This window comes from Lycorma delicatula, chromosome 1 (genome assembly GCF_047948215.1).
Source record: "Lycorma delicatula isolate Av1 chromosome 1, ASM4794821v1, whole genome shotgun sequence".
In the NCBI taxonomy this organism is placed as follows: Eukaryota; Metazoa; Arthropoda; class Insecta; order Hemiptera; family Fulgoridae; genus Lycorma; species Lycorma delicatula.
In genome coordinates, this window is record NC_134455.1 from 134424474 (window position 1) to 134437167 (window position 12694).

Genomic DNA, 12694 nt, shown 5'->3' on the forward strand with positions numbered 1-12694 from the left:
TTCTCTTCATATAAAATAAAAAAATAATATATTATCGATCGGTTAACACTCATATATTAACCCAAATGAGATACTTCAGTTCTTTTAAAAATATATATTTACTATTATATAAAGAAGAAGAGGGTTCTTGTTTGTTCAGGATAATCAAAAAGACTACTCACTCAATAGTAGCCAAATTTTTATCCAAGTTTCTTGGCATAAATGAGAAGGTTTTTAGATATATTTCATCTCAAAGAACCAACCAATCGATTGCTTTCAAACTTTCAGGATACATTCTTATTATACCATGGAAGGTTTTAAGCCACAGACCGAAAGCTCCCTTTAAGGGTAAAATATTCTTTAGTTCTTCCCACCATGAAGAGTGAAGTTGTAAATTAAAGATATTCATTAAGGAAAAAAGATTAATCCTTTTACTTCATTATTATAACTGCCTCCATGGCAAAGAAATAGGTTATGGAATTTTTTCATCAAAGGTGTGTGTACCTTACCTTATTTAGTTACTATAGCTACTAATATTCTGTCTTTTGTAATCTAGTTTCTTTTTCAAGTTTCTATAAAGTCTGAATACTTTAACTGTTATTTATCAGAGTTATTCTCACAGTCATGAGGATAGCGAACAGTGCGGGTGTGCAGCCCTATGGGTAGACGAGAATGACAACAAAGTGAGTTCTGCAGGTGTCCAAGGCACTGTCCCTTTGCAACATGAAAATGGCAAGCAAAGCGAGCTCTGCCGCCCCTGGGATAGGCCCTGTGGCCCTGAGTTGGCTCTGGGATTTTCTGAGCTCTGAGGGTCCAGGTTCTGTCTGGACAGACTGATTAATGTGCATATATTATAAATGTGAGAGAGTGCCTATAAATAACCAATATCTGTATCTAGAGCGCAATCTAGACCTAGTTACGATATCCATGCCACTAGACGAAGCAAACTTGCAGCATTTTTCTTGGTGTGTTACACTTGATGGATGATCATATTGAGCAGAGAGTCTACATTAAATTCTATTTTCCTTTTTTACGATAAACATCTCCTTAAACAGTAGTGATGTTTCAAAATGCTTTTAAAGGAGAAGGTTTAAGTAAAAAAATAAGTCTAAGAATTGGTTTCTGCATTTTATCACATGACCAAAACTTTATTATTCATTATTTTTTAAGATATATTATCACAGTGAGAACAAAAAAGTTTTTTATTTTTAGTGTACGTTAATTCTGATCACTCATTATTGAAAAAAAACCACAGAACCAATTACATACAAATTTCTATCATAAGGTAACCCATTCTATAATCTAACCATTTACATATATAATACACATACATAAAAAAAAAAAATAGTAAAAAATAAAGTTTAATATCATCAAATGCAGCATAATCTAAAAATTGATGCAATTTTGTTTTGTTTCTGATGGTTTTATATTTATAAACCTTCAAATTCAATATATACATACTTTCTCTACTGAAATCCTCTTGTTTAATGAGCATTATTCATTGAGTAACGTTTATCGGCTCAGTTTGTGAATATATGGATAATTTTTTTATGACTGGGATACATTTCAACCTGCTTACATACAACTAATCGCTATAACAGAGAAACAATCTTTCAAGTGTATTTTAATCAAATCAATGTGAATTTGAAAATAAAAAATTCAAAACTTTATTTAAATATATATATATATATATATTTTTACATAAATAAATTACACTAATAAGCACAGTTTTTTGTACATAAAAGTTTTATTGTGTTCGTAATATAATTTTTATGCTGAATTCAAATATGTGTACAACATTTTTCCACGGATGCACTTCAACATGCATCCATGGAAAGATTCCATTCAAAAGTTAGAATGGAAAAGTTTCCAAATGGAAACTTTTCCATCCATGGAAACTTTTCATCAATTCTTCAAAAAGTAGTTTAAAGGATGTTCTTTTGGTCAATGGCAACAAATTTCCTTACGTGCCTAGTTCCTATTTCCTACTAGTTTTTTTTTATCAATACGCAAACTCTATTCCTACCACTTCTTTTGGCATCTGAGTAGTATAAGCGGAATTCCCTACTCAACATTTCTCCATTTCCTCCCCATCTCAGTTCACTCATTCCAAGTACATCTAATTTATTTCTTGTTTTGTGTTTTCAAGCTTACCCTTTTGTAGTAAAGTCAGTACATTCCATGTTCCTATTCTTATCGTATTCCCCGTTTTCTTTTTCATTTTTCCAGCGTTCCCTGCACAATTACTCTTTCTGTGTTCATACTTTATTCTTACCTCTTCATAAGCATGAAACCTTGTTCTATTCCCACCCAGAGATCTGAATGAGGTTAAGCTTTACTTTCGGTGTCTTTAACAAAAAGATCCATCCCATGCTATGATCAACTAAGGATATCCTTAAGGATGTTTAATGCAACCGTTTCCCAATACATTTTGCATTCCAATGCCATTGATAAGCATTGATAAACCTCACATTCAGGTATCTTTTCAGAAATCAGACTAATTCCCATCATTTTTATTTTCACAAATATTTCATAACAAAAGATAGTTAAACTAAAAAAACTGAAAGATGTTATAAAAACAAATTTAATTCCATTTATTAATATTAAATAAAATTAAAATAAGATATCAAAAAAAAAAAAAAATACATAAATATAATAAATAATATTATTACATAAATTTAACATCACAAAAAAATATTATCAGACATGTGTTTTTGGAGAATGCTTCTGATAAGAATGTTACAGACCTTAACTAATTCAGGTTTGTTATTAAAAACATTTGAACAAAAATTATCAAAGTGACTTTTTATATACTGATGTAATCCAAAGTGCAATTTCAAATAACAACTCAAATGAAGAGAATAGACAATTAGAAAAGAAGTGTAATAACTCAAACAAAAAGATTAGACAAAAGTACTTACATTAATTTTTCAGATGGGTAGAACAGAAAAGTTTCTACAAGTTAGATCTACAAAAATTAATTCAGGAAAATTTCATTTTATTACCTTACATTCGAATGTTTTCTTAAAAATATGAATGGAAAGTTTTGCTTTCTTTGCACATAAAATGCGTGGAAAGGTCTCTTCATAGTAGAACTATGAGTAAAAGATTTCCAACAAATACTATACATAATTTTTTTTACCAATATGAACAGATTGAAGTATAACTTACAGCAAACTATTTTTGACAAGCATTACATTCACACTGGTGAATTTCTATTCATCAGTGTAAATGGAGAAGTTGTCGCTGATTAAAAGATTTATGACATAATTTACATATGAATTTTTTTCACCGGTATTAATAAGCAAATATGACTTTAATTTCATTTAAAAGACTTCTCACAATAATTACATGTGATTTTTTTCTCACCAGTATGAATAGAAATATGTCTATTTAAATTATTATTGGTTCTAAAAGACTTCTAACAATAATTACAAGTGAATTTTTTTTCACAAGAATGAATGAAGATGTGTTTTTAAACTAGATTTCTGACAGAAATTGCACATGAATTTTTTTTCACCAGTATGAATGGTGATATGTTTTATTAAATTACATCTCTGACTAAAATATTTCTGACAGAAATTGCACGTGAATTTTTTTTCACCATTATAAATGGAGATATGTGATTTTAAATAGGATCTCAGACTAAAAGCTCTCTGACAGAAATTGCATGTGAATTTCTTTTCAGAAGTATGAATGGAGACATGTGATTTTAAATTAGATCTTTGACTAAAAGATTTCTGACAGAAATTGCATGTGAATTTTTTTTCACCAGTATGAATGGAGATATGTGATTTTAAATTACACTTATGACTAAAAGATTTCTGACAGAAAGTGCACGTGAATTTCTTTTCACCAGTGTGAATGGAAATATGTTTTTTTAAATTAGATCTTTGACTAAACGATCTCTGACAGAAATTGCATGTGAATTTTTTTTCACCAGTATGAATGGAGACATGTGATTTTAAATTACCTCTCTGACTAAAAGATTTCATACAGATATTGCATGTGAATTTTTTTTCACCAGTATGAATAGAGATATGTGATTTTAAATTAAATTTATGACTAAAAGATTTCTGACAGAAAGTGCACGTGAATTTCTTTTCACCAGTATGAATGGTGATATGTTTTTTTAGATTGGAGCTCTGAGTAAAAGATCTCTGACAGAAATTGCATGTGAATTTTTTTTCACCAGTGTGAATGGAGATATGTGATTTTAAATTACATTTATGACTAAAAGACTTCTGACATATTTTACATATGAATTTTTTCTCATCATCATTAATGCATCTCTTCTTTAAACATTCATGATTGTTGTAATCTACATTACTTAAAAATGAATTTAAGCACACATCACAGTGTTTTCCTTTTTTTTTTCTAAACTGAGATGTTCTTTCATCAAAAACTGCTCCTTCACCATGATTCTGCAAACAAATTAATACAATATGTTTAAAAAGTAAAAAGTTAATTATAAACTTTAGGTTACTTAAATCCTATCTATGAAACCCAAATTGTGATACTTCAATTTAAAATCTAGAAAACATTATTTCTCAAATATTAATACTTTATAAAATTAATAGAAAACAAGTTAAATAATATTTGCGTTTTACAAATTTTTTTTTATAAATAAATTATATTATTTTGTTAATACAAGAGGTGGGTAATTGTTCATCATAGTAAGAGAATTCATTTTTAGTTTATATTCCTGCTTATGATTAAAAGAAAGGTATTTAATTGAAATATATAATTGGGTGAAGAAAAAAAATATCTCAATATTTCAATATATTTTAATGAAGATGAATCCTGGATAAATTGATACTTTTCTTATACAATACACAGAAAGATTTATTTAACACATGATTATACTGTAAAAATATTTCAGTAATTATAAAACATTTAATTATAAAATATACACATAAAAAAAACTTACCACCTGCATTTGAAACTTATTAATACAATTAAGATAAAATTTGCAATAGACAAATATATTATGAGTAAAAAAAAAAAATTAAATTTTATTTCAGTTACATAAGGTAACATCTATGGAGTTAGTTAAATGAATAAACACATTCATTTGTTGCATAGTCTTCTGTAAAATGGGTTTTATAAATTAATTTTTTTTAAATTCACTAAACAAAAAAAACATAGATTACACTAATAGTTTTAAAGTTATGAATGTTGAAAAAGGATTTTCCAAAGTACCTTTTCTTGAAATTTAGCTGAAAAATTTCCTTCAATATTAAGCTTCATGCTGACATAAACATGAGAAGAACTTAAAACAGAAAGAAAGGCTTCAACTAATTAAACAATGTAATAAGCATCAAAGAAAATTTTTACATCAATTGTATACATAAAGAGATTAATTAGCCATATAGGAATTTCACGCATTCTGCAGGCAAATATTGCAGAAAAAGAGGCTTGGTTACAGCCTACTATTACCAATTGTGCTGCTTCTAATAATCTTATCTGTTTCCTGAAGTGAAGCAGATAGTTCATGATGACTGGCAAAGTGAGTGGGATGCTACCATTAACAATAAAATTTGCTCCTTCGAACACTATATCACTGTGGAACACCTCATGCAGAAATAACTGTTGAGAGGAGGTTATTATTTGCCATTTACGAATAGGGGATACTAGGATCTCTTATAGATATCTAATGACACAAATGGATGTACCAGTTTGTGCTCGCTGTGACTGCCAACTAAGAGTGCACCACATCCTTCTGGAGTGCATCTGTTATGCAGCATTATGTCGCACGTTTAACCTAGGCGTTTAAACATACAAAAAACTTTAGGGGATAATAAAATGTTGTTATCTTATGTTTTACCATTCCTTAAGGCCATCCGTTTATATACAAGTATTTAAATTATTGTATTTAAGCTACTTATGCCATTTGTCATAAAGCAGATGGTAATTTTATTACCTTAATTTTTCAATTTAAGATATAGTTTGTTTAAAAACCATTTTTTTTTATTGTGTTTTTTTTCTAATTTAGTTTTTAAAACATGTATTTATGTCTAGGCGATGATAATGCAAAAGCGTTTTTCACCCCCTCCCTCAAAAAATTAACATTCTAAACTATTTTTTCTCTAAACTCATAACCAATTGAAAAATTTGCTATACTTATGAAACGAATTATGCTTCAATAAATGGCAAAAAGACAGTGCAACTAGTATAGGTATCGCATAGATTAGATAATGGTACACTAGTATGAGGGTTGATATTTACATTTCTGGCCTAATAATGAAAAAAACAAATATTTATGATCAAAATTGGTTTTTATTGTTTTTCAAAATATTCTCCATGAAGATCAATACACTTCTGCGCATTTGAACCAATTTTCAAAGCACTTTTTCCACTCCGACTGAGGTAACTCCAAAAACATGCTTCTTCAGGTGTCAAAATCGTTGACCATGTAATTTTTTTTTGATGAGCAGGAATAAAAAAGTCTTTGGGTGCCAAATCAGGGCTGTACAGCAGATGACCTATCAATTTGATGTTTTGGCCGGTCAAAAATTCCTTTGCTTGAGTCGATTGTGAGAGCTCATATTGTCATGATGAAGAATGATTTGCCTCTTCTTCGACTTTTTCTGAATTTCTCCGAAGACTTCTGGCAAACAAATGGTCATGTACCATTCAGAATTGACCATCCTTTTTTTTTTTTTTTAAACACCCCCAACATCCCCAGCCTCCGCCGTTAGGCTATGCGCAGGAATGTTTCGGCGTGTCGTGGCAGTCGACTGCCCCCCTGTCTTGCCTTTTTGTGGCGTCCCAACGGGGTCCTCTCAGCTTCATCAAGATGCAGTAGCCCTCCCTTCTGGACGACCACTACATCCCTCCACTGAGAGGCTACCCTTCCCGTCCCTACACTAGGTTGCCGGCTACGCCTTGCGTGCGGCCGGCAAACCGCCGCGTACCCTCTCACACCTTAGGGTCCCAAATGCATCATCGGAGCACCCCGACTAACCTTCATTCTTGCATATGAAGGAGCCAAAGCGTCCTCTGCATCCAGGCTGCCTCCCTGGCCCTGCACGGCGACCACGATTCGCCCCCTGTTTTTTTTCACACCCATCAGCAGGACACAACACAAGTAATAAAACACTACCACTCAACGGTCACATAACTATGAACGCCCTCTTAGCCGCCATTAGGAAAACGCAGTTAAGCCTAGTAACACACCCATACAGAATACATAATGAATAAAAGTCCATTCTTCCAATCCGCCTCATTCTTCGGCTTCGCCACCGCTGGTCGTGGCCTTCCTGCACATGGTCGCAATGATCGTGTGTGCCATCCCGCCAGCAAAAGAAACACAAAAAACATAACAAGGAAATGAAATACACACTACAATAAAATAAAATTCAGTAAACACAGTAACCTCCCGCTGCTGCGGCAGCTCTCGTCACAGTCAGCCACCACTATCACATTGGCTGCGATTGCGCTCCTCAACCAGCAGCGAAACACAAAACAACTCAATGAAATGAAATAAAATATAGTAAAATAAAATAAAACACAATCAGGACAATAGCGAAGATTCCTCCTTCCGCAATCCGCAGGCACATTCTCTGTGAGTGCCCTCGTAGCTGTTAGGAAGAACGGAAACACAATCAATAAAATAAAATAATACCACAATCATAACAATACAAGGAAAATACATAAATATATAATAAATGAAACCCACACTTCGTGTTGCCTCTTCGGCGGTGCCTCTTCTGACCATGGCCTTCCTGCACACAGTCGGAGCAATCGTGCTTGTCATCTCGAGCCGGCTGTAGAGTACCAACAACAGTGACAATGAATTCACAATATAATACAACACAAAAGATAAAATATATAATAGAAAAAACACACATTATACTCGCTAGGGACATTGCTGCTTACCCGCACCTAGAAGTCTTCTCCCCACTCTCTTCCATGTTCCTCTTTCGTCTTCAGGATGCTAGCCACCATGCTTTGTACCACCTCCCATTCTCTCTTCCCTTTAAGCATGTGAGCTACAGTTGTTTCTGGAGTGAGGCCATCTGTGCCATGCCTACGCTGGACCACAGCCCACCTTTCGCACTCGTAAAAGGTGTGTTCTGGCGTATCATCCTGGCCGCAGTAGAAGCACCTCGGTGTCCGCCTCCTCTTGAACCGATGTAGGTAGACCCCGAACTCCCCGTGTCCGGACAGAAACTGCATGAGGAAGTAATCTACCTCCCCATGCCTCCGCCTGATCCACGGTCCCAAGTCCGGGATCAGTCTCCTGGTCCATGCTCCAGCAGCAGCTGTTCTCCACGTCTCCTGCCAGTTGACCATCAGCTGCCTCTGTGCTTCCGCCTTCGGCGTCCCTTCGTATGTGGAGACCAGCTGCGTGGCCCGCAGCTCGATGGGAGGCACCCTGCAATGACTGCCAGTGCGCATCCCGATAAGGTGCGATAGCCGATGTTATGCGTATCGCCGCTCTTCTGGTAAGGGAGGCTAGCATCCGTACTTCTTCTTCCTCGAAAGTGCTTCCTTCCAGGCCGGGACCGCCTACAGCAAGACGGAGGAAACCACTGAAATGATCAGCCGTCGCTTGCTCGCCCGTGGTCCGCTCTTGTTGCCCATTAGTTTTTGTAGAGCGTCTTGTACCTGCTCGGCCCTCTTCATGACCTCTCTGAACAGCCCATTCTAGTCAATCCACACGCCCAGGTACTTAGCGCAACCGGACGTGTGGACCCGTACGTCGTCCACCATGAAGGACATTCTTCTCACCTCAGTCTTCTTCTGCCGGTGATCGGGACAGCCGCCGTCTTGTGCGCTGCCAGTCGAAGTCCTCTCTCCCCCAGCCATCTACTGACAACTGCCACCGTCAAGTTTGCCTTGTCTTCCACCTCCTCCTCCGTCCGTCCCGACACCATCGGCGTGAGGTCATCTGCGTACGCGACCGACTGGCATCCTTCCGGGAGTTCTTCCCGCAGAAGGCCGTCGTACGTGATGTTCCAAAGAAGAGGCCCAAGCACCGACCCCTCCGGAACGCCTCCAAACATGTTGAAGTCATCTTCTCCTTCCTCTGTGCGTACCCGCAGAGATCTCTCATGCAGGTAGTCATTTATTATAGCGAGCAAGTAGCCGCTGATACCTCTCAACCGGAGTATTTCTATGATCACTCCCCATGGCACGCTGTTGAATGCATTCCTGATGTCTAGGAGAATGATCAATGGGATCTTCTTTCGTCGCCACGTGCCCGCCGACTGGACTCTGGCCCACTCTAGCACCCGTCGTACGGCGTCGACGGTCGATCTTCCTCGAACGAAGCCATACTGATCAGGGGAAAGACCTACGCCCGCCTCAATCTCCGGCCGCAGTCTTTCAGCGATCAGTCTCTCGTACAGCTTTCCCGTGTTGATGAGGCAGATTGGCCGGTATTTCCTTGTTTCTTCGGCTCCCGATTTCGGGAGGAGGACCAACCTGGCCTCCTTCCAACAGCCGGGAAAACTCCCCGTGGACAATGTCCCATTGAACATGTCTAGCACCGTCCACGGGTGCCTATCCACCAACACCTTCACGATGGACCCAGGGATGTTATCTGGGCCCGGGCTCTTCCGCAGACTCATCTTCTTGGACGCCCACTGTAGTTCTTCTACAGTGAAGCGCCTTTGTTGATCACCATCTATCGGTTCCCATTCCTCCTCTTCGACGTGGAAGAGCTCCGTTATCGCTGCGAGAGACTGTTCCCTTGTCAATGGGGTCAGGCGCCTACCAAACTTCTTGGTGACGATCTGGTGGGCCCTGCCCCACAGATCTTGCTGCAGGTCTTCCACGAGGTGTTGCCACGCCTCTTGTTTGGCAGCCTTAATGGCTCTACAAATGCTTATTCGCGCCGCATGGAACACCTCCGTTTCCTCCTGTAGGCGCTCAGAGTCCCTCCGTCGTGCGCGCTGCATCCTCCGCCATGCTGTTTTGGCTTCTCCATGCAGTCTTGCAATGTCCCTGTTCCACCAGTTAACATTTCCTGCCCGTCTTCCAGGCTGTGGTCGTTGTTTGACACATTCTCCCTGTAGGATGGCCATGAACCATCGGGGGTGTGAACACGCCTACGGGCCACCGTCTGATCCGCTAACGTCGCGGCTTGCTGTTCCGACGGCCTCCAGATAGGGTCCTGTTCTGCTATGCCCATTCGGCCTCCTTGTATCTCAAAGATTATGGCTTTGTGGTCGTTGGAAAAATCGTCTTCTACCACCTGCCAGCCCACTATCCTTCTTGCCACCCTATCCGAGGCCGCCGTCAGATCCAACACTGATCCATCACCCCTTGCGTCGTATGTAGGCACCCTGGGCGTGTTCACGACCACCAGCCCCGCGGCCCCCAGCATTGTAGCTAGGGTGTAGCCTCTCCGCGTGGACCGGCGCCCTCCGAGCTCAGTACATTCGGAGTTGAAGTCCCCGGTCAACAGTACCGGGAACCCTGCCCTCCGTATGCATTCCTCCAGGTCTCCGATGAATTCTTCATGTCGATCAATTCCACTGTTGGGAGAGATGTATCCATTGATCACCGTGAGTTGATGGATGTCCACGGCCACAAACCCTCTACCTCTAACTACCTTCGTGACTGCGAACCTCCCGATGATGTTCCGGATAGCAGCATCGCCATCCTGGTCAACATACCAGTTAACCAGCCGCTGGTTGGGTTCCACGACCAGCAGTAGGTCGTACCCCCAACCAACGCTGCTGCCCATGCCAGGTCATGGGCAGCCACGGCTCTGTTTGCGTTGAGCTGTAAACACTTCATTTCCGAAGGTGTTTACAGTCCCTGCTGCCCAGTCGCTCCACAACCCACGCATTTGGTGGGTTCCCGGCATTCTACCCTCATGTTTCCTGTCGCCCCGCAGTTGTAGCAACAGGCTCGACTATCTGGGCCCGTACAGTGTGCCGCAACGTAGCCCGTCTCCCAACAGCGGAAGCAGTTGATGTCGGGTCTGCGTCCGCTCGACACGATTGCCACCCTACAAGGAGCCTCCCGGTGGACGTCAGCCGCTTCGCCTCTTCCCACGGCAGCACCACAGTGGCACATTATGCTTGGCGAAACGACGTGATCCTGGCAGACGTCTTTCCCGCCAGTGCGCGTTGTACCGCCGCCATCACTTCCTCCTTGGTTACTTCGTCGTCGAGGTTCCTAATGTGGACAACCTCTTTTCTGTCCGACTGTCCTCCAACCTTCACCTCTGGCGTCTTCTGTGCCATTTTCTCTCGTAGGGATTGGGCAGAGTTTGTCCCCGCCCGCACCCATACCTCGACGTCCTCACCCTTGCCTTTACGAACTGATAGGATATTGGGAGCCAGTTCCTCACCCACTGTTACCTTCACTTGGCGTAGTAGTTCTGCATACGACTTGCCCGTCTGCCGTAGGACCACAGTCTCGGTCTGCCTCTCACGCCATTCCTCGGTCGGGTCACCTGTGTGAAACATAGTCACCTTCCGTTTATGCTTTCTTGCCCAGAATTCCAGGGTGTTTTTAACAATGCTACCCAACTTACCCCCTGGCAGAATTGACCATCCTACATTGCTCTAATGCCACTGTCACCACAATACTGATAATGCTGAAGAAACAGCAACCATTTGCTTCGATGTGCTTCTTCCGTGAACAACTTCTGTTCAATTTGGCTCGTCTTGGAAGATCCACACCAGTCGACTGCTGTTTTTTTTTGGGCTCATACGCATAGAGATCCATGATTTGTCACCTGTGTAGATGTTATACACAGCCTTTGATGCACCTTGAATGTATTTTTTCAACATTTCCTTGCACCAATCGACACAAGCCTTCTTTTGAGCATTTGTCAGATTATGCAGGATCCAATGCAAACAAATCTTTTTTACAGCAAAATGATCATGCAATATCTTATTGATACTTGTCATACTAATATCAAAGATGCCTCAATCTCACGGTATGTCACATGATGATCTTACATTATCAGTTCATGCACAGCATCGATGTTTTCTGGCACAACAACCGATTTTGGACAACCTTCACGAAATTCGTCCTGGGGCGAATGTCGGCTACAATTGAATTCATTATACCAGTTTTTTATAGTGCTGTAGGATGGTGCTTTATCGCTGTATAAAGAATTAAATTTATCGATGCACTCTTGTCTTGATAATCCATGTCAAAAGTTATGAAAAATAATCGCATGAAAAAGTCCACGAGTTAATTTTGCTTTTTGCCCAAGACAAATTTTTCAAGTTACTGTACACAACACAAATCACACTCAAATGACAAAATGTTCTGAAGAAGGTGATGTTCAATAACATCAAGTTTCCAATGGAAACATTGGATGGCGCCTGGCAACACTTAATGTCAAGGTCAGAAATATAAATAGCAACGTAGAAATTTTTAAATTGTTTTTAAGGATTTTTTTTATTGAAATTGTTAAGAGATATTTTTTTCTCTTCAATAAAGTCTACACCCAATTTTTGATAAATAAATTTTATGAGAAAAATTGCTATGACAGACAGCAATTCAAACCCAGAACGTTTAGTGAAAGAAGTGATATTGTTACTACTTCACCATGCAGAGTTAAAAAAAATTATATTTACACATATGCCCGCGAGCGCGCACACATTGTGTGCATAAACTGCATTAATTATAATTTGTATTATTATCATGTGTTAGTAGTATTAATATAAATGAATTACAAACAGAAAATGATAATAATAAACTATTTGATTAGATGAAGTAAAAAACATGCATAGATTCA

General features: G+C 39.1%; 1 pseudogene; it reads right to left on the reverse strand.

Moving 5' to 3' along the window:
- Positions 1-1109: 1109 nt before the first annotated feature.
- LOC142317646 (uncharacterized) overlaps positions 1110-12694 on the reverse strand; it is an 85414-nt pseudogene continuing 73829 nt past the window's right edge.